General features: G+C 35.5%; 1 protein-coding gene across 10 annotated transcripts in view; it reads right to left on the bottom strand.

Annotated features, from left to right (window-relative positions):
* ZNF438 (zinc finger protein 438) overlaps positions 1-19,598 on the bottom strand; it is a 179,011-nt gene that overhangs the window by 101,900 nt on the left and 57,513 nt on the right. Inside the window, exon 1 of one of the 10 annotated variants that reach the window (XM_073885443.1) lies at positions 17,526-17,658. The exons of the other annotated variants lie outside the window; for them this stretch is intronic. The gene's annotated coding sequence lies outside the window, so the exon portion shown is untranslated. Of the gene's footprint in view, positions 1-17,525; positions 17,659-19,598 lie in introns of those variants that run through there. 10 annotated transcript variants of the gene reach the window in all.

Genomic DNA, 19,598 nt, shown 5'->3' with positions numbered 1-19,598 from the left:
ATATGCAAACAGTGAATCATGGAACACTACATCAAAAACTGATGATGTAATGTATGGTGATTAATAATATAAAATAAAATAAAAAAGAACATGATAACAGTAGGGCTTCACCCAGGATGATAGGTGACAAAACACCACTCTTGTTCTCTTTCTCTCTGCTTTATCTGTTTGGTGAGATAGGGCAAAAGATGGGCCACATATGTCACCAGTTTCTCAGTCTCTCTTAGAACTTGCCAGCCCAAACCCACATACATTCTCTTCTCATTCATATAGTAAACTCAACAGGGCAAGTTAAGTCAATCCAATTTGAATATGTAGGAAGACTCCACAGAGATCTAAGCACTCTTTTACCCAGTTTCCCCACACATAAAGTTGACATTTTTATTCTAAACTACGTCTACTTCTCAAGGGGTTCAGAAGTTGGAAGAAGGAATAGATGGTGTAATTAACTGGCCTCCTCAAACTCCAACAAAAGGTATGTAAACTAAAAAAATGGAAATCAATCTGAAGGAAAATATATGGAAAGTGAGTTTAGTGTAGAACTGTCAGGTACCGTGAAGTTTAAAATTTTCTAAAAACATTCAACAAAGACCTAATACTGAGAACTAATTCAGTTGAAGAACAGTATTAGAGATGGGGAGATTTCTAATTACAGAGTTAATGACTTCAAAAGATATAGCACTATTCAGAATTTTTACTTTTTTGTGTCAGTTTGGTGAGTTGTATTTTTCAAGGAATTTGTCCATTTCATATAAGTTGTCACTCGTATTGACATAATGTTGTTCATAGTATTTTTTATCCCTCAGATATTTCTTGGATCTTTAGTAATGTTTCCTTTTTAAACCTATCTTGTTCATTTGAGCTCTCTCTGTTTTTCCTAGTAGGGGTTTATTTATTAATCTTTCCAAAGAAACAACTTTGACTTTATTTATTTTTGTTAGTCTTCTCTATATAATGCCTTCTTTCTTTGTTATTTCCTTCATTCCAGTTTATTGAATGTAATTGCATTTCTTTTTCTAGGTTTTCAGAATGAAAAATTCGATCATTGGCTTTCAACCTTTTAAACATATGCATTTAAAGCTAGAGAATTTGAAGCACTGCTTTAACTGTTTCTCACAGTTTAGATACTAATTGTGCTTGTATTTCTTTGACCAGTGGATTATTTAAATGTGTCTGCTTATTTTCCAAACAAGTTGAGGATTTTTTTAAAAAAATCTTTATTTCTAGTTTAATTCCACTATGGAACATATATGATTTTAATCCTTTTAAATTTGTTGACATGTGCTTTTTTGGCTCATTTGGTACAAGTTCCTTGTACATTTGAACAGGATGTGTATTCTGCAGTGGTTGAAAATAATGTTCTATAAACAGTAATTGGTCAAGTTGGTTAATAGTACTCTTAAATATTTTATAACCTTACTGATTTTAAAAGTCTGCTTATTATATCAGTGGTTCAAAGAAGGTTGTTAAATTCTCCAAATATGATGGTGAAATCACTATTTTTCCTCTTTGTCTTGTCAATTTTAGCTTTACATATTTTGGAGTTATATTGTTAGGAATATATAAATTTAGAAGTGTTCTGTTTTCCTATTGAATTGACACTTTTATCAGCATAAAATTCTTCCTTTGCCTTTCATAATACTTGTTGCCTTAAGGTCTACTTTGTCTGATATTACTATATTGGATTTCTTTTATTATTTGTGCAAGGTACTTTTTCTTCCCATATTCTTTTACGCAATATATGCCTTGTACAAACTAAATATAGTTAATATAGTTGAGTCTTTTTTTAAATGTAGTTCAAAACTTTTTGGCTTTTGGTTGGAGGACTAAACCTATTTACATGTAATCAGCTACTGATATTTAAAACACCTTATTAGTTTTCTATTCATTCCATCTAATCTTTTCTTTTAATTAATAAATTTTCATTATTGCATTTTATCTTATCTTAGCTTTTTTTTAATTCCAATATAGTTAACATATAGTGTTATATTAGATTCAGGTATACAATATAGTTTTCTGCAGTGGCTGCACCAGTTTGCATTCTTGCCAACAGTGCACAAGGGTTCCTTTTTCTATACATCCTTGCCAACATGTGTTATTTCTTGAGTTATTTTAGTCATTATGGAGGGTGTGAGTTAATATCTCATAGAGTTCTGATGTGCATTTTATAATGAGTTAGGTTGAGCATCTTTTCACGTGTCTCTTGGCCATCTGGATGTCTTCTTTGGAGAAATGTCTGTTCTTGTCTTCTGCCCATTTTTTAACTAGATTATTTGTCTTTTTTGGGTGTTGAGTTGTGTAAGTCCTTTATATATTTTGGATACTATTTATCAGTTATGTCATTTGTGAATATCTTTTCTCATTCAATGGATTGCCTTTTAGTTTTATTGTTTCCTTCACTGTGCAGAAGCTTTTTATTTTGACATAGTCCCAATAGTTAATCTTTGTTTTTATTTCCCTTGCTTTAGGAGACATACCTGAAAAATGTTCCATGGTCAATGGAGACATTACTGCCTGTGCTCTCTTCTAGGATTTTATGGTTTCAGCTCTCACTTTTAGGTCTTTAATCTATTTTGAATTTATTTTTGTTTATGGTGTAAGAAGATGGTCTAGTTTCATTTTTTTGCATGTAGCTGACCAGTTTTCTGAACACTATTTGTTGAATAAATTATCTTTTTCCCATTGGATATTCTTTCCTGCTTTGTTAAAGACTGACCATATAGTTGTGGGTTTATTTCTGGGTTTTCTATTCTGTTCCATTTATCTATGTGTTTATTTTTGTGCCATTACCATAGTGTTTTGATAACAACACCTTTGTAATTTAACTTGAAGTCTGGAATTGTGATACCTTCAGTTTTGCTTTTATTTTCAAGACTGCTTTCACTCTTCCAGGCCTTTGTGGTTCTATATAAATTTTAGGATTGTTTCTGTTAGCTTTTTGTTCAAACACCTTTGTACTCTTTTTAAGCAGTTATCCTAGACATTACAAATACTTCCTTGAATTACTACACTTGACTTTTACCACTTCCTATACAAGACAAAAATATTGGTTTTACTCCATTTACACCTATCTGCTCTTTGTTCTATTGTATTTTATTTCTACATATGTTTTAAGCCTGAAAGACATTGTTATTGCTTTAAATAGGCAAAAATCTTTTATATTTACTCACATATTTATGCTTTTCATTTTTTTCCTAAAGTTCTATGGTCCCAACTGGGATCATTTTTCTTTAGACTGAATAACTTCCTTTAGCATTAATTGTACTATGGTGGTGCTACCTGTGATAAAGTCTCCCACCTTTTGTCTAAAAATATCTTTATTTTGCCTTCCTTTAAAAAGTATTTTTATGTGCATAAAGTTTTAGGTTGGCAATATTTTTCCCTTCTGCACTTAAACTTTAAAGATGTCATTCCACTGTGTTCTAATTTTAAAAAATTTCTGTAGAACAGTCTGCCATAAATCTTATCATTGCTCCTTTGAAGTTACTGTGGTTTCTTTCCTTGGGTTATTTTAAGATTTTCAATCTGGTTTCTTCAAGTTTCATTATGTTGTACCTACGTGTGGTTTTCTTTATATTAATCTTGCTCGGTGTTCACTAAGTTTCTGTATTTCTTGACTCTGTGGATTGCTATCTTCCATCAGCTTGGAAAATCTTTGGTCATTATCTTCTCAAATATTGTTTTTGCTTCTTCTCTCCTCCTGGGACTCCAATTATATGTATATTAGATGAAATGATTCAGTCCGTATATCTCTATTCTATATTGTTCTTTCCATTCTTTTTTCCCCCCTGGACTTTAGCTTGTACATTTTCCCATGGAACTGTCTTTGAGTTTACTAATTCTAGTTGTTTATTTTTTGCTGTGCCTACTTTACTATTAAACTCAAATCTTAACTTCAGATATTGTATTTTTCAGCTCTAGAGTATTTATTTTTTTACAGATCTCAACTTTCTGTTGCTATTCTTTGTCTTTTCCTCCATTTTTAACCACTTCCTTTATTTCCCTTAATATATTTATAAGTGATAAAATCCTTGTTTGGTAACTCTTATTTTTAGTGTCATTGATGGATCTACATCTATTTTTTTCTTCTTCCTTGGATTGATTGATTTTTCCTTTTCTCATGTAACTTTTTAGTGTATTCTTAATACTGTGAATGTGACAAACTTAAAACTATGGTGGATACTATTTTTTCCTGGTGAGGACCCATCTTTTCCTCTGTTAGACAGGTAGAGTGAGGAGATGATCTCTTCAATCTAATCAGTTTACCTCTGTTTTAAAATGTCTCAAATGTTAGAAGTCTGACTACTCTAAGACTACTATGCTTTTAGAAAGGTCATGTGAAGCAAGAATTCCACCTCTGCCCAGGCACCATATATTGTGTAAAGATATCTTGGATCCTCTAAAGCAATTCACCCATCAGCTAAATACTATCTAGTGATCTCATTCAATGAAACATGGAACAGAAAAATCATCCAGCTGAGATCTGCCTTAATTGCAAATCCACAGAATCATAAGCTATATAAAACAACTGTTGTTTTAAATCACTAAGTGTTGGGACAATTTATTATGTAATAAAAGATCGCAACAATGGTTTTGTAATTTATTTAAGTTGTTACAGGGGCCACAATATCCTGTCACCACCTTCTACAACCCAACTGGAAGCAAAAGCCTAAACCTAGATGTTATTCAGAAGTAATGTACAAAGTTAATTACAAGGTAAAATTATTCCTTAAAGATAAAAAAAAAGCCAACATTCTCAGGGATATTATAAAACAAACAATTTTCCAAACATAAACTTCAACTAAGCTACTGCAATTAACATTTTCTTCTTACTAAATAAACAATTGTACATATATAATCAAGCCAAAAAATTCATGCTCAGGTTGTCCTTTAGTTAATTTAACAAATAGTTATTTAGATACTTTCTCATGATTAGAGCAAGACCAGAATTACAAATATAAAATTGAACACTGGTAGCAGACTAAAGCAGTGATTTTAAAATATAGAAATACCAGTGTATAAAAAATAAATTATGAAGCACAGAACAGGTAATAGCTGTTACTAAAGTGAAAATATATACATATAAACACACACACGTATAGACACATATACAGACATATATGTAATTGTGTATGTGTGTGTGCACTCGAATCTTTATTTAAATGGAGGAGTGCCCTGTGCCAGTATGTTTACCACAGCATTATAACACCTAAAAACTGGAAATAATTTAAATATACATTAACAGGAAAATAAGGGGATAGAGAAAAGAAAGGAGACTTTAATTTTTTATTCTATATAGTCTATACTTCATATATGAATTGAATTGTTAGAAATACTTTACAACACACATGTATCACTTTTGAAAATTTATAATGAAAACCACACTACTCCAAGTTTAGTATCTATGGCCATGTTATACTGTCTTCAGAGCCTGAATGATCCCTTGGCCTAAGCACTGGAGAACAGCCAAAATGATTTCTCAGGAAGAATCATAACCCATCAGCACATATTTCTTCAGACTATCCCTATTCATAGACAGTAGGCAGTCTATTCTGATACTTTTCCTCCTCGGGCTCCCCAACATTCCTAAGAGGATACCAACCATACTCCCAATGTAGCTATTAAAGCAAATGGCTCCATATCTAACCTGTAACTGAGAATAACTACACTCCAGGTACTTGCCAGGGGGTAAAATGCTAAACTTAACTATCACTCAGTTTTTACAAAAAAGCTTCTGCGGGACTGCTGCATATCTATTTGGTACACCCATTCATTATTCTAAAACTGCATGTCTGGACTAAGACATACCATCAAAGAGCAGCATTCCTGGCTTTGTCCTTTTACCACTCTCCTTCCTATTCACCGCAGCATTACTGTATTTAGTGAAGTGTCTTTGATGTTAAGCCACTAGACTGAATTGAAGGGAGGTTTAAGAAACAGTTCTAGAGAAGTCTTCAGTTACTTACTACAAGGATGCTGTTGAGGGCAGAGTTGAATATGCTGCACTATGAATAAAAGGACACATTTTTCTTTGAATTATAATTATTAGGTTTCTCCTAAAATGCTGATAAATTTTGATCTTGTGAACACTAGTAAAAACATCTCATCTTAGGGGCGCCTGGCTGGCTCAGTTGTTAAGCGTCTGCCTTCGGCTCAGGTCATGATCCCAGAGTCCTGGGATCGAGCCCCGCATCGGGCTCCCTGCTCTGCGGGAAGCCTGCTTCTCCCTCTCCCACTCCCCCTGCTTGTGTTCTCTCTCTCACTGTGTCTCCCTCTGTCAAACAAATAAAATCTTAAAAAAAAAAAATCTCATCTTAGAATGGTCTCTTTAGAAAATTTAGAGCAAAATTTGTGACTTCGAGGAAATATGGGGGCTTTTATGAGATGTATTGTGTGTCCTGCCCTTCGTCCATTTGTCCCATTTTTATCACCTCTCTTATTTTCAATACTGAGGTACAATTTAGATGCCATAAAATTCACCTGTTATAAGTGTACAGTTCAAGGTTTTAGTCAATTTACAGAGGTGTGTAATCATCACCACAATCAAATTTCAAAACATTTCCTTCACTCTTCAATATCCCCTTAAGTCCATATGCAGTAATCCCTGCCACCCCCAAAACTCCTCTGATTGGCTCTATCTAGATATTTCATACAAGTGGAATCATACAATTTTTAGTCTTTTGAATTTGGCATCTTTCACTTAGCATAATATTTTTGAGGTTCATCCATGTTATAGCATATGTCAGTATTTTCATTTTTTCAATTGCTGAAGAGTATTCTAATGTTTTCTTTATCCATTTACTAGTCGATGGACATTTGAATTGTTTCTCATTTTTGTCTATTATGAATAAAGGTACTATGAACAACTGCAAACAAGTCTTTGTGTGCATATATGTTTTCATTTCTCTTGGGTAGATTCTGAGAGAACTGCTGGGTTTTATGGTGTGATGGTTAATTTTATGTGTCAATTTGATTGAGTACAATGCCCAGATATTTGGTCAAACATTATACTAGAAGAGTGTTTTTGCATGAAATTCACATTTAAATTGGTGGACTTTGAGTAAAGCAGATTGGCCTCCATTATGTGGGTGGGTGGCATCCAATTAGTGGAAGGCCTGAATAGAACAAAAGGCTAACCCCTCAAAGCAAGAGGAAATTCCCCAGAAGACTGCCTTCAGACTTCATCTGCAACATCAGCTCTTCCTAGTTTTCCAGCAGACTAGCTTTGGACTCAAACTGCAACTACTTCCTGAGTCCCCAGCCTGTCAACCTCCCCTATCACATTCTGGACCCACCAAACCTCCACAATTACATGAGCTAATTCCTTAAAATAAATCTCTCCTATACGTAGACACATCCTATTGAGTGTTTCTCGGAAACCTGACTAATGCATATGTTAAGTGGTTTAATTTTTAAAGAAATGGTCAAACTGTCTTCCAAGGTGGGTGAACCATTCTATATTCCCACCAACAAGGTATGGGAGTTCCTGTTTCCCCACATCCTAAATTGGAAATATTATGTGTCTTTTTGACAACAGGCCTCACAGTGGGTATGGAGTAGTATCTCACTGTGTTTCTAATGTGCCTTTTCCTAATAACTAATGATGATGACCACATTTTCAGGTGCTTATAAGTCATTTAAGTCTTTTTTGATGACATGCCTGTTCAATTCTTTTGCTTGTTTTTTAATTGGGTTGTTTGTCTTCTCATCATTCATCTGTTCAAGTTCTTCATATATTCTGGATACAGTTCTTTATCAGACATGATTTGTAAATATTTTCTCTGTGGCTTGTCTCTTCAGTTTTTTTACGGTGTCTTTTAGGCACAAAAGTTTGTAATTTTAAGGAAGTTAAATTTATCCATTTTTGTTCTCTATGTCTCATGCTTTTGGTGTTATATCTAACAACTCTTTGCCCAATCCAAGATCATGAAGTTTCTTCTATGCTTTCTTTCAGATGTTTTATAGTTTTAGCTCTTACATTTAGGTCCATAATTAATTCTGAGCTAAGTTTTGTGTATGGTTGACTTTTGTGAGGAAGTACATTTTTTTCGCATATGGATACCCAGTTTTTCCAGAACCATGTGTTTAAAAGATGACCCTTTGGGGGCGCCTGCGTGGCTCAGTCGTTAAGCGTCTGCCTTCAGCTCAGGTCGTGATCCCAGGGTCCTGGGATCGAGCCCCACATCAGGCTCCCTGCTCTGCGGGAAGCCTGCTTCTCCCTCTCCCACTCCCCCTGCTTGTGTTCCCTCTCTCGCTGTCTCTCTCTCTCTGTCAATTAAATAAATAAAATCTTTAAAAAAAAAAAAGATGACCCTTTGTTTACTGAATAGTCTTTAGCAGCTTGTTAAAAAAAAAAAAAAGACAATGGACCAAATATGTAAGGGTTTATTCTTGGATTCTCAATTCCACTCTATTGATCTGCATGTTCATTATGCCAATGACATGTCTTGGTTACTGTCACTTGATATTAAATTCCGAATTTGGGAAGTAACAAAGCCCTCCAGCTTTGTTATTTTACTCATTTATTTCAAACTTTATTTTACATTGTGTACTAATGAATACGATCTTAAATTCTTTCTGAGGGAAGACAGATATAATACAAAAACAAAATAGAGTATATCTTAAAGATGTTTTCAAAAGAATCTATTCCTCTTAAGATCTGAAAGTGACAATCACTAATGCATTCTCCTAGGAATAATTATGAAATTAAGTCTCTCCCAACACACACCCACATCCACACTTATCAAATGCTTACTTAGGTATTAGGCATGATGCAGAATTAGGCACTAAAGATACAGAGACAAATAAGACACAGTCCCTCACTTAGCACAAAAATAGAGAATGATGACACAGTGAATTATAGCAACAACTGATGTACAAGAAATAGGTAGCAAGGGCAAGGTACATTAATTTTAACTATCAGATTTACCTTACTTCATATAATTTTGTTTCTGAAAAAAAAAATGGCTTACAATGTTTGTTTGGTTTTTTTAAACAAAGTGAGTTTGAAAGCACCAAAGAGGCTACTTACAAAAGCTTAGAGTAAGCAATTCTTTTACAAAGTAGAGTTTCTCTCATCTAGTAAGGTCTTTTACTTCATTCCTTTTTAAGGACTTTAAAATTTTTACAAAAGAAATTTACACTAATGACAAAATTCAAACAAAAGAGAAATATGTATAATAAAAAGTGTAAGCCCCATTTTCCCTCCAATCTGCCCTACTCCTCCTCCCAAAGGGGCTAGCCGTAACTCCTGTTATGCTTGGTCAACTCCTGCTTGTTCAGAGCGATACAAAATGCAGAGAGTAAGAACTCTTGAAGTCCTCACACCAATCTCAAATCTTGTTTTATAAAGGAGCCTCTTTCCCACTACACACAATACCAGAATAGCTAGCAAGACTTAAACATTATTCTTTTTCCTTCTATATCCCATCCTATGCCATAGAAAAGGTGGAGATTAAGAGAAAAATGGACATAAGGAACAGACCTAAATAGTGCATGTGTGTGTCTGTGTGTGTCTGTCTGTGTGTATAAACTTTATAGTAATGATTCCTGAAACCTGTTCTACAGGAGATTTTAATAAGTATTCTTACAAAAGAAAAGAAAACAAGGAAGCTAAAAGGAAGGAAGGAGGGAGGGAGGGAAGGCAAGCAGAGAGGCAGGCAAGCAGTGGGCATTTCCAAAGTCAAATACATTTGGGAAATACTGGCTTAAATAAAATATCAATATTCACTGAGATGCTCCCACCTTTCATACAATTAGCTGACCACCAAAGTCTTTAATCCTGGATCACCTAGTGATATCTTGAAAGACTGAGGCAAAAATACAGTGTGGGAAATCAGCACTGGTTAGTTTCCCTTCATCAGCATACTGGCAGCAACGGTTGAGCAAAAAAAGAATATGCAGAAATATGCATACGGTCACATAAATATGCTACAGGTCAAAAGACTAAACAGTAAGACTGTCTTAAGATTCCGTCTTTACTATGTTAGAGAAAACTGGTTTCATTTGTTATATTGTTTCTCCTTTGACCATTTATGCAATAAAAGAATAAAACTAGAGACAGAAGTTTGGCTCTAAAATTAAATGCACTAAAGTGTTTGCTTTTAATAGTGAGTAATAACGAGTAAACACAATCGAAGGGTCTCAGTATAAATTCTAGCCATATTTTAATTTGCTTCACAAAACCAAGAAGCTGGATTTGTTTGGGATATTATTACAGTAATTGCTTTATTGTAGAAGAATCTTTAAGAGGTTGATGAAAAATTTCTGTGAGGTTCTGTTTTTATATAGTCACCGCAGCTACCTGCATCTATGCAACAACAACAACAAACAGTGAATTTGGATCTCTCTCCTTATATGCAAGACTTCAAATCAAGGTATAAACCAGCAGTGAAGTCTGTTAAACTTGCCACCGAGATTGGATGGAGCCTTTACTACCAAAGTATAATCATGAATGATAACTTTCCAATATATATCCTCTCTTCCCACTGAAATTTTAATTTGGGAGAACTTCTTACTGAAGGGGATCCTTAAGGTAACTAACAGAGCTGTATGTCCTCTGTGGAAGCTATTCTGAAATTGCACTTCACTAAAAACTAATGAATTAATGAATCACCAATGGAGAAAAGGCTCCATCATACCCTTAAGCTTTTTGTTTTTGTTTTTGTTTCTTCACTGCTGTTGGGAAAGGAAGTGTGGTTTCAGATCTTAAGAGGTGAAGTGTCACTTCCAGATCTTAAGGGGAATATATTCTTTTGAAAACTATGACTGGTATTTATAAATGTAAAGTAGGCTCACTCCTTTATATCTAAAACCCAAGTATTTGACTAATACTGAACTCACGCTTCCTCTGTGAAATCTCTCACCACTCTCTAGTTCAAGTCAAAATGATTTCTCCTTCCACTAAGCTACATGGTTCTTGTTCAGTCCGCTCGCTTAGCACATACCCACACATTCAATGTACCATAAGTTGCTGTTTAACTTGACTAGTGTATGTATCCTATTCATTGAAAAGTCTAAAAGACTTTAGGTGGCACATCTTATTTAGTAAGTATTTGCTGATGATTGACATTACTATTCAGTGTTTTATGATGGTCTTAGGAATAGATATTCCTTGGGAGAAAAAAAAGGTGTTTTTCCATTATGAGAATAGTGAATGGGCTTATCAGTTTTAGGAAATGCTAATAGACTACAATTTAAGTAACTTATAACTAAATCTCATTGTTTTCTATGACACGGCAGTGGCATGGTTAGGCCAGCCAGGTGTACAACATTTTCATGGAGTTGGGCAGAGAATGCTTTGAGAGAATTAACTGTTTAATAACAAAGGACTTCAAACAAGATCATTAGAGACTAAGAGAAAGGGTAAGTGAAACATTATTAGGCATATACATAATCATGCACATACAGAACAATTAAGAATCTACAAAAGTAATCTGGCAGTCTAATTCACTCATTCAACAAAACATTATTGAAAGCCTACTGCATGGCAGGCTCTGTTTAAGGCTTAGGGGAACTAAAGGTGAATGAGAAATAGCAACCATCCATCTTGGCTCTCTGAGGCACATACAGACAGAATCAATCTAAAAATTCATCTATCCACTGCCGTGTAAAACCATATTACATATGGTTAAGGTGCATAAAGAGTATTTTATCTCACTGTTTTAAGCAATGCAAATAGTTTACTTTGGCCTAAACACCACCAAGCTTAAATTATCCTAGAAACTCCTACAAAGATACATTGTTTCATTTCTGTCTGTCTCCAAACCCTAAGGTTCCCAAGTTGTTGAACGAAGACACAGAGATGTGCTATAAGCAACACAAGCAAACTGACGCAGAGCCGTGTCTAAAGAAACACTCCTTACCTAACAATGGGGGCAGTGCTGGCCCAGGGACCCCCTGCCCCTATCAATTCACCAGCAGCTGCTGACATATTCTTAGGCTTCACAGGAGCATAGCATTTTCTTCTAAAACTTAAGGGGAAAGGCAAAAATAGAAAACCTCTTGCCAACCACAAAAATGTATATTTAAAAAATTGTGGAATAAAAATGAGCTGCTATATACTTTTAAAACCAGAGAAAAGGGAGAAAATTACAAGTACCAGTAGCCTCCCTATGCTCAACTACAACCTTCTGAACTGAACTGAAGCAGAAATGTGGCAGTTTCAGTCAAGCAGCTTTGCATCGGAGGCAACTTAAAATGATCTAGCAATTAAGCAAGCTGAAAGTAACATGGTAGAGTCCAATTTTACTCTTTGAGAATCAGAACCCATTTTTCAAGTGTGTTGTTAGAAGGAAGAATGCAATCTTTAATAGATGAATGGGCTTTCATTTAACTAGAAATTCACTAAACCAGGAATCAGGAGATTTTAAAATCTATACAGTTAACTGGACAACAAACTTGGCTGCTAAATTTGATTTTTTTAAAACTAGTAGGTTATGCTCTGTTCTTGTATTAAATCGCAGGGATTTCTTCTGGGATCGCAAAGGAATGAGCATGTAGCGTATCTCACGAAGGAAGGAGAGGTTTCTAGCCTTTAAAAACAGGAGGTTCGCCAACATGATCACCTGGGACAAACTTGGCCAGAGCAAGCAGGCTAGAAGGTTATAGGAGCCTGGGAATGTTTAACGTCAAGAAAGAAATTACAGCTCAGTAAGATCAGAGGGAATTACACAGGAAATGTGAACAGTAACCCTTTCATATCTCCACACCCCCTCCTACTGCCTGTGATAAATGGAGTCCTGCAGCCATCCAGCTATGTGAATACACAGACCAACAGCAGAGGGGGACTGGGAAAAAGGAAAGAAGCCATTTTATATAAACACACACACACACACACACACACACACACACACTCACAGCCCGGCCACAATTCATGACATGATAAAATCATGTTGCTCCAGAAAACCGCCTTTAGCCTTTCTAATTGCCACGTATGTACTATATCACGGCCTTATCCAAAAGAGCCTCAAGTAAAAATTCCAAAGAAACGTGAAGAATCAGGCGGGGGTGGGGGACAGAATAGTTGGCAGACGCATCACAAGTAGGGAAACGTGGCTCTTCTGAAGCTGACCAAACAAACAGGTCTCCACCCTGGCTTATGTTTAAACATCTTGTTCCTAGTCAGTCTGTAGGGAAAACATTCTTTCCACAATAAATAATACGCAACTGAATCAGAAATTCTTACTCCATCCTTTATCTACTCTATGTAGAAGTTCTTCGGCATTATAAACCAGAAGCTCAGAGAAGTCAACTAATTTTGAACTCTATCACAAAACAGTTTAGTTGGAGTCAAGGCAAATTAAAATATTTCTTGCTTCTAATTTGAAAAAGCAAATGTGCAGATCCTAGACTCCTCCAGAGACCCCTGGCTTGGGATCTCAAGAAAACAAGCTACTCTTACCACAACTGCCTTTCAGAAAAGGGGAAATGCTCAGTTTCTATAAACAGGTGAGTTTATTAAAAGAGATTAATTAAAAACAAAACAAAACAAACAAAAAACCCAAAACACTATCCATGACCCTCAGACAGTGAGGGCATGGGTGGGGCAGCAAAATAAAATAAAGAAAAAAGTGGTATTTCCAATGTGCTAAGCTTAAAATATGGAATGGAATTTCATAGATCACTTTGAAGTAAGATTTAACTTTTTTCATTGGTATAACTTCAGGATAGAGGTGGCTTGCCACAAAGAGTAGGTTAAGAAATAAATGAAAGTAAACAGAGATGACAAAGCAAACCACCAATAAAAGTCAAAAGGGTTAGCTTTTTAGAACTATTGAGAAGAGGAACAATAAAACCAAAGGAATTTTTTTTTTCCAGCAAAGTGCCTCCTCCAAAGTACACATATCTTCTTCAAGAAATAGCCTATACCAGTAGTGTTTTTGTATAATAAATGGCATATCAGTCAAATGCCAAATGAGATTTAAATTGCAGACTTCCTAGTTGCCTTAAACAACTGATACCTAATTTCTGGCTTTTAGAGAGGCAATCTGATAACTGTTCAATATGCTAAAGGTGCTTGTTCTTTCTATGGACTTTGAGTTGCTATAACCTTTATGTTAGGAGAAGCATTAGGGGAAAGACAGGGAGCAAAATAATAAACAAACTCTGAGTAAAAAAGCAGACGTCTGAGTGGGCTTTCACACAAAATGGGGACCCTGAAGGGCACCAAATGGAAACCCAGGGCAGCTACCTCCCCATCTGGAAACGAGAGCTTACCTTCAGCACCTCTTAACCATCGTTCACCCATGTCTTGTTCTGATAAACATAAACACCTCATATCCCCATTGAATGTTATTTGGGATCTCCAAATAATTTAAGTAATATAACCAAAAAGAAACCACAGCAAGATAATTTGATTGTTTTTTCAAACAATGTCGCATTACAACAGAATTTATTACACTTTTTTAAGTACACAGATGTTAATTTATATTTGCTTACTTTTATCTTGAAGACAAAAGATCAAAAATGTCTATGAACACAAATGTATAATGACAACGAAATGATGATCATTGGGACCTTCAACATAGCTCCTCTCCTTGAGAGTTACTGTCAATGATCTTTTCAGTTGTTAAACTGGGCCTAAAGAAATACTGGCTGATACATATTAGGCCTTCGATATTTGTTAAATGATTCAGCAATAAGGCCTCTTCTTCTATTTGGAAAATAAGAGAGCCCTAATACAGTACTCTCTTGCAAGTAATAAAGGATAGACGCATAAGGAGGTTAAATCTTCAGTACAGAGGGAATAGTTAAGAGGCGAACTGTAGACAGCCTTGACAAGAGTTATAATAAAAATAGTAAGAATATCACCTAATATTTGCACATTTGTACAGTACCTCCCAATGTACAAAACATTTTATATAATTTCAACCCTACAACTTTATAAAGTGGATATTACCATTTGATTGAAACAGCATAAAGTGGCTTTTTCGAGATCACCCAGCTAGTTAAGCAGCAGAGCTGAGATTTAAACCTTTCTATAAAGCTATCTCATTCATTAAAAGCACTTTATTTTGTCATGAAATTCTGAAAATATCTTCCTCCAAATTCCAAAATCAGGGAAGACATAATAAACCTTTTTTTCCTCTCAATCCACTATCACTCCCTTTCTCCCAATTCCCATAAAAAAAAAAAAAAAATCCTCCGAGCTCCCACTGCAACAGCCTCTCTCTGTTTCCTCATACCAGAATGACTAAGGGCACAGGGAGAAGCATCTTCCAAAAACAAACCTCTTTCCACCTAGGTCTTGTAACCTGTAACTGTTCCCCCAAATAAGGACATCATCACAGGCAAGGACTTTTAAAACCATTAACTAGTGAGGAATGTCTGGGGTTGTCTGTTCTTCATTTAGAATGACTCAAATATGACACCAATTACCTCTTCATTCCTAAAAGGTGAGCAGGAGTCCCCCTCACATTCCCAGCCTAGCAGAGACACCCACTCTGGGGACTTAGTAGTGAAAGGCTGACTGCGCAAGAGTAACAACACTAACAGAGCTAAATGGGAGCCTGCTTCTCCCTCTGCTTCTCTCTCTCTCTGTCTCTCATGAATAAATAAAATCTTTAAAAAAATAAATAAATAAATAATAAAAGTTATATTCTTACCAACTTTTACAAATCATCCCACACGTTTATTTTTGAAGTCATATTAAAGAATGATTAAACTACTGGCATTAGTAATTTAATGTAAATGTGAGGTATAATAAAGGTGAAAATGTATTCACATAAAACCAACTATTTTTACTCAACTCTGAAGCTTATTGTAAAGATTATTAAGCTAAATTATATGAAAAATGCTAAATATCTTGCCTAGCACATAGTAACTACTCAATAAATGTCAGCTGTGGTTAGTAATATTATTGAAGAATTAAAAACAAAACACGACAGAAGGCCTTATCTAAAATGAACAAGCAAACAATATATTCCGTGGGTTGTTTTTTTAAAATTTATGCAAAACATAAATATCTGTTCTATGCATACAAACATATCCATACAAATATTCAAAAAAACCTTTTGGATGAATAAATGATAAAATGATGACCTCTGGGAGGATGGGAGAATGGTGGTCAAAGGGAACTTTGATGTATAATGCTTTTTTTTTTTAAATGAAGTAGTTATGTATTCCTTCTATAAATAAATTTTTTAAAAAGCAAAACAGAAAACATCTTTACACAAAATCTTATCTTAATGTTTCCTCATTCCTATAGTTGATTTCAGCAGTACATGAAAAGTTTACTTCTATTTTTAGTTAATGTATCCAAACGATGTCTGAAACCTCATTTTCTTTAGTAATACCATTTAAGTTTTACGTTACATACTGCTTTCAATAATCTTCCTAATGATATTCCTAATTGCTATATTAAAAATACTTGCTGGTGCACAAAAAATATATTCATTAAGTTTTAGAACAACTCAATGTATTTAATCAAGGGGCAAGGAGTCTTTCAAAGTCCAGGAAGCCATAAATCAAAAGAGTTTTACATAAAAAGATTACCTTCTCCCTTTAAATTTTCTATGTGTTTACATTTAAAAAACCAGACAAAAAGTCAAGTCCTTGATTCTTTTTAAGGCCAAAGGGTTGCCTATTTAAAATCATCATAACAATCTCAAATGTCTTGAGTGCTGCTCTAATTAAAAACCCTTCCTCCTAGGCTCTTCCCAGCTTCTAATTCTTGTCTGTGCTATACTGATGCTGGTTTTAAAATTCTAACTTTCCTTCTAGTTTACAATCTTTGACTTTTTCATCCCATTCTTTTTTCCTTCAGATCATCTAGATTTGAGCCCATAAACTGTGGGCAAACCAGGTCACAAAAGCTCTTATTAACTCCGTCAGTGCAGCAAATAGCGGGCCTGTGGTTCAGGCATGGAGGTAAGCCACATGCACCACAGACCCAACCAGCCTGGGCCCCTTCAATTTACAAATCCAGCTTATAAATTAAAGGCCTCCACTGTTGTAAAAAAGAAACCGACATTTCAACGGATGAGTGACAGAGAAAGTAGCCTCTTCCTTGTCCAAGAGACACTGGGCGTAGTAGGAAATCCCCACCTCAGGGAGCTGTGGGATTCAGTGATTGTGCGAGGCTGTGCAATCTCTTTAGATATATTCAAAATTCAAGAAAGCCCCTTTCTGTAAATTAATGGGGAACAGTATTTGATCAAGAGGTATCTTCCTATAATTTCAAATAAAATATTCTAGTTATAATTTGTAAGTGCTACAGGGCAATTCCAATAATAATTATAATAATATACAGCTTTATTTCTAGAAAATAAGAAGCACATGTATTGACACTTTTTTCCCTCCTAGATGCTCAGCTGTGGACTCATTAATATTAAGCTGCTGGACCTAGAAAAATGTACAATGGTTCCCCCAGTAGTCAACTCTCTTAATTTTAGAGTTTAACCTCACACAGTAGTTAAAGAACATCAATTTTGGAAACAAGGCCCAGATCTACTACATGCTAATTGTATCCGTCAAGTTACTCAACTGCTCTGTGCCTCAGATTCTAAGTTAATACTAATACCTACCTTATAGAACGACTGTAAGGATTACTTAACTGGTTATACGTAAAACACTAGAACTGTGTCTGACAAAGAGTAAAACACTGTCAAATTCTTGGCTGTTATTATTATCCTTAACGTCAGAAATGTGTATCTCTTGGAAAAAAACAGAACTTTAAGCACAGCTCACTACAACCACTGAAGAAACAGGTTCTTTGAGACTGTTTGGTTCTATTAGAACACATGCAAAGTTCTCTGCATCATTCTCTCCTATGCATTCTAATGATTTATTCCCTCCTGTATGTCTCCATGTACCCTGGGCTCTACTTATCCATTTACTCCTCTCCTTCTGGACTATAAATGTCTTGAAAAAAGGGATTCTATCTTACCTTGTAGTTTCAACATCTAGCATAGAGTAGATGCTCTATAAAAACTTAACAAAACATGGGCCATGTTGCAAGCCCATGGCCATGACATCAATTCCTTTGCGAAGAAGCTGTGTTTTGCAACTCTCTACCCGAGTAGTCCAGTAGAAGGTGAATAACCTTCTGCATGATAATGACACACAGTAACCCCTCTATGTACAGGCTGAAGAAAAGAGGAATCCAGTGTGCCACAGAAGAGTCTAGAATTCAGATTGTTACTATCAGTAACAAGGGTCTTCCTCTACTAAGAAAAAAAAGTATTAGCCATTTATCTGTCTGCCTCATTCAAGTTAAATTCTTAAGGACAGAGGCCATTGAATGTTGATCTCTGCATCCCTAGGTGGGCCTACCATACAATGGCACTTCATAAAAGCCTAACACCTGCATTTTTTTATCCAAGCTTCTAACTTATTTTGAATTTTACTTGGATTTATTCAAGACATGTCTTTATTTACTAGAACAAAATGCATTTCTGAAATGAAACAACTCTCTTTTTTCCCTAGAAGCTCTTGGTAGAGAGGGAAATAAAACTCCTCAAAGTGATGACTACAGAGAAGAGAAGCAACCAATGTCTGCTGCATGATCTTTTCCATGCTGCCCTGGATGAAGCCTTTGTCAGTGGCTCATCCTCCAGAATCGAGCCAGAACAAAGCCTTTCTTCAAAAAGAGTCACCCTTTGACTGCTGTATAGATTTTATTCAGTCAGCACTGTTTCCTCGCTGTCTCACAATTGTGACATGTTCATTATTTCAAAATTCTATCTGTCCACCCTGCTTGTAACCATGTCCAGCTCAGCTTATGACAAAAAGCCAGCTTGGGCAGCGTCCTCTTGCTGATGTTGTGAAACATGAATTCAGTGCTAGCAGCCTTTTGACAACTCAGGAGCTCATCAATGAAAGACCTTCAGTGTGACCTTTAGTCTGATGTCTGATTATTACCACACAGTGGGCCTACCTCCCAGCATCCTCAATCTCAAGGCAAGCACACATCCTAGAATCACCTTCTGGGAGTCTAGATAAATATCTTTCTATATTTTCTCAGGGAAAAGTAGTGATTTCACATTCCTCTGAGTCATTCTATGACAGACTACTTCCAGGTGTTATAACTGGGATCTCCAGCATAGCATGTGTCACTTACCTAATATGAGGTCAGAGCATAAATACACAAGTCATATATGATCCCTTCTTCTAACTCTCCGCACTCAAAGTAGTAAGATAAGTGATTTATTCCTCTTGACTCTGCAAGATGAAATTAAGCTGACTCCTTGCTTAATGAAATTAAAAATAAAAATGCTGTCAAATGGAAACTTCTTTGCTATCCTTGGTGCCCTGGTCAGTCATGGAATTTTAAAGCTAGAAAGGATCTCAGAGAGTCATCTTCCTCATTTCATAGATCTAGCCTGAGGCCCAGAAAAGTCAAGTGTTTTGCCACGGTCACAAAGAAAACAGAGAACCAAAGCTGGAAAAAAGGCTTTCCTGCCTCCTCAGCCCTTATGCTTTCCACATACCACACTAAGATGAGTCTCTTGGAAAGAACTTCACCATAACCTGCAATCCCAGAGAGGCTGTTCTCAGCTTCACCTCACTCCCTACATCTTCGTAGTCCAGCCACATAATAATTTGCTAAATATATATATATAAATATATATATATATACACACACACACACACACACA

Source organism: Callorhinus ursinus, unplaced genomic scaffold (genome assembly GCF_003265705.2).
Source record: "Callorhinus ursinus isolate GAN/ISIS: 27379988/994484 unplaced genomic scaffold, GSC_fseal_2.0 scaffold62, whole genome shotgun sequence".
In the NCBI taxonomy this organism is placed as follows: domain Eukaryota; kingdom Metazoa; phylum Chordata; class Mammalia; order Carnivora; family Otariidae; genus Callorhinus; species Callorhinus ursinus.
This window is presented reverse-complemented; position numbering and strand designations above follow the sequence as displayed.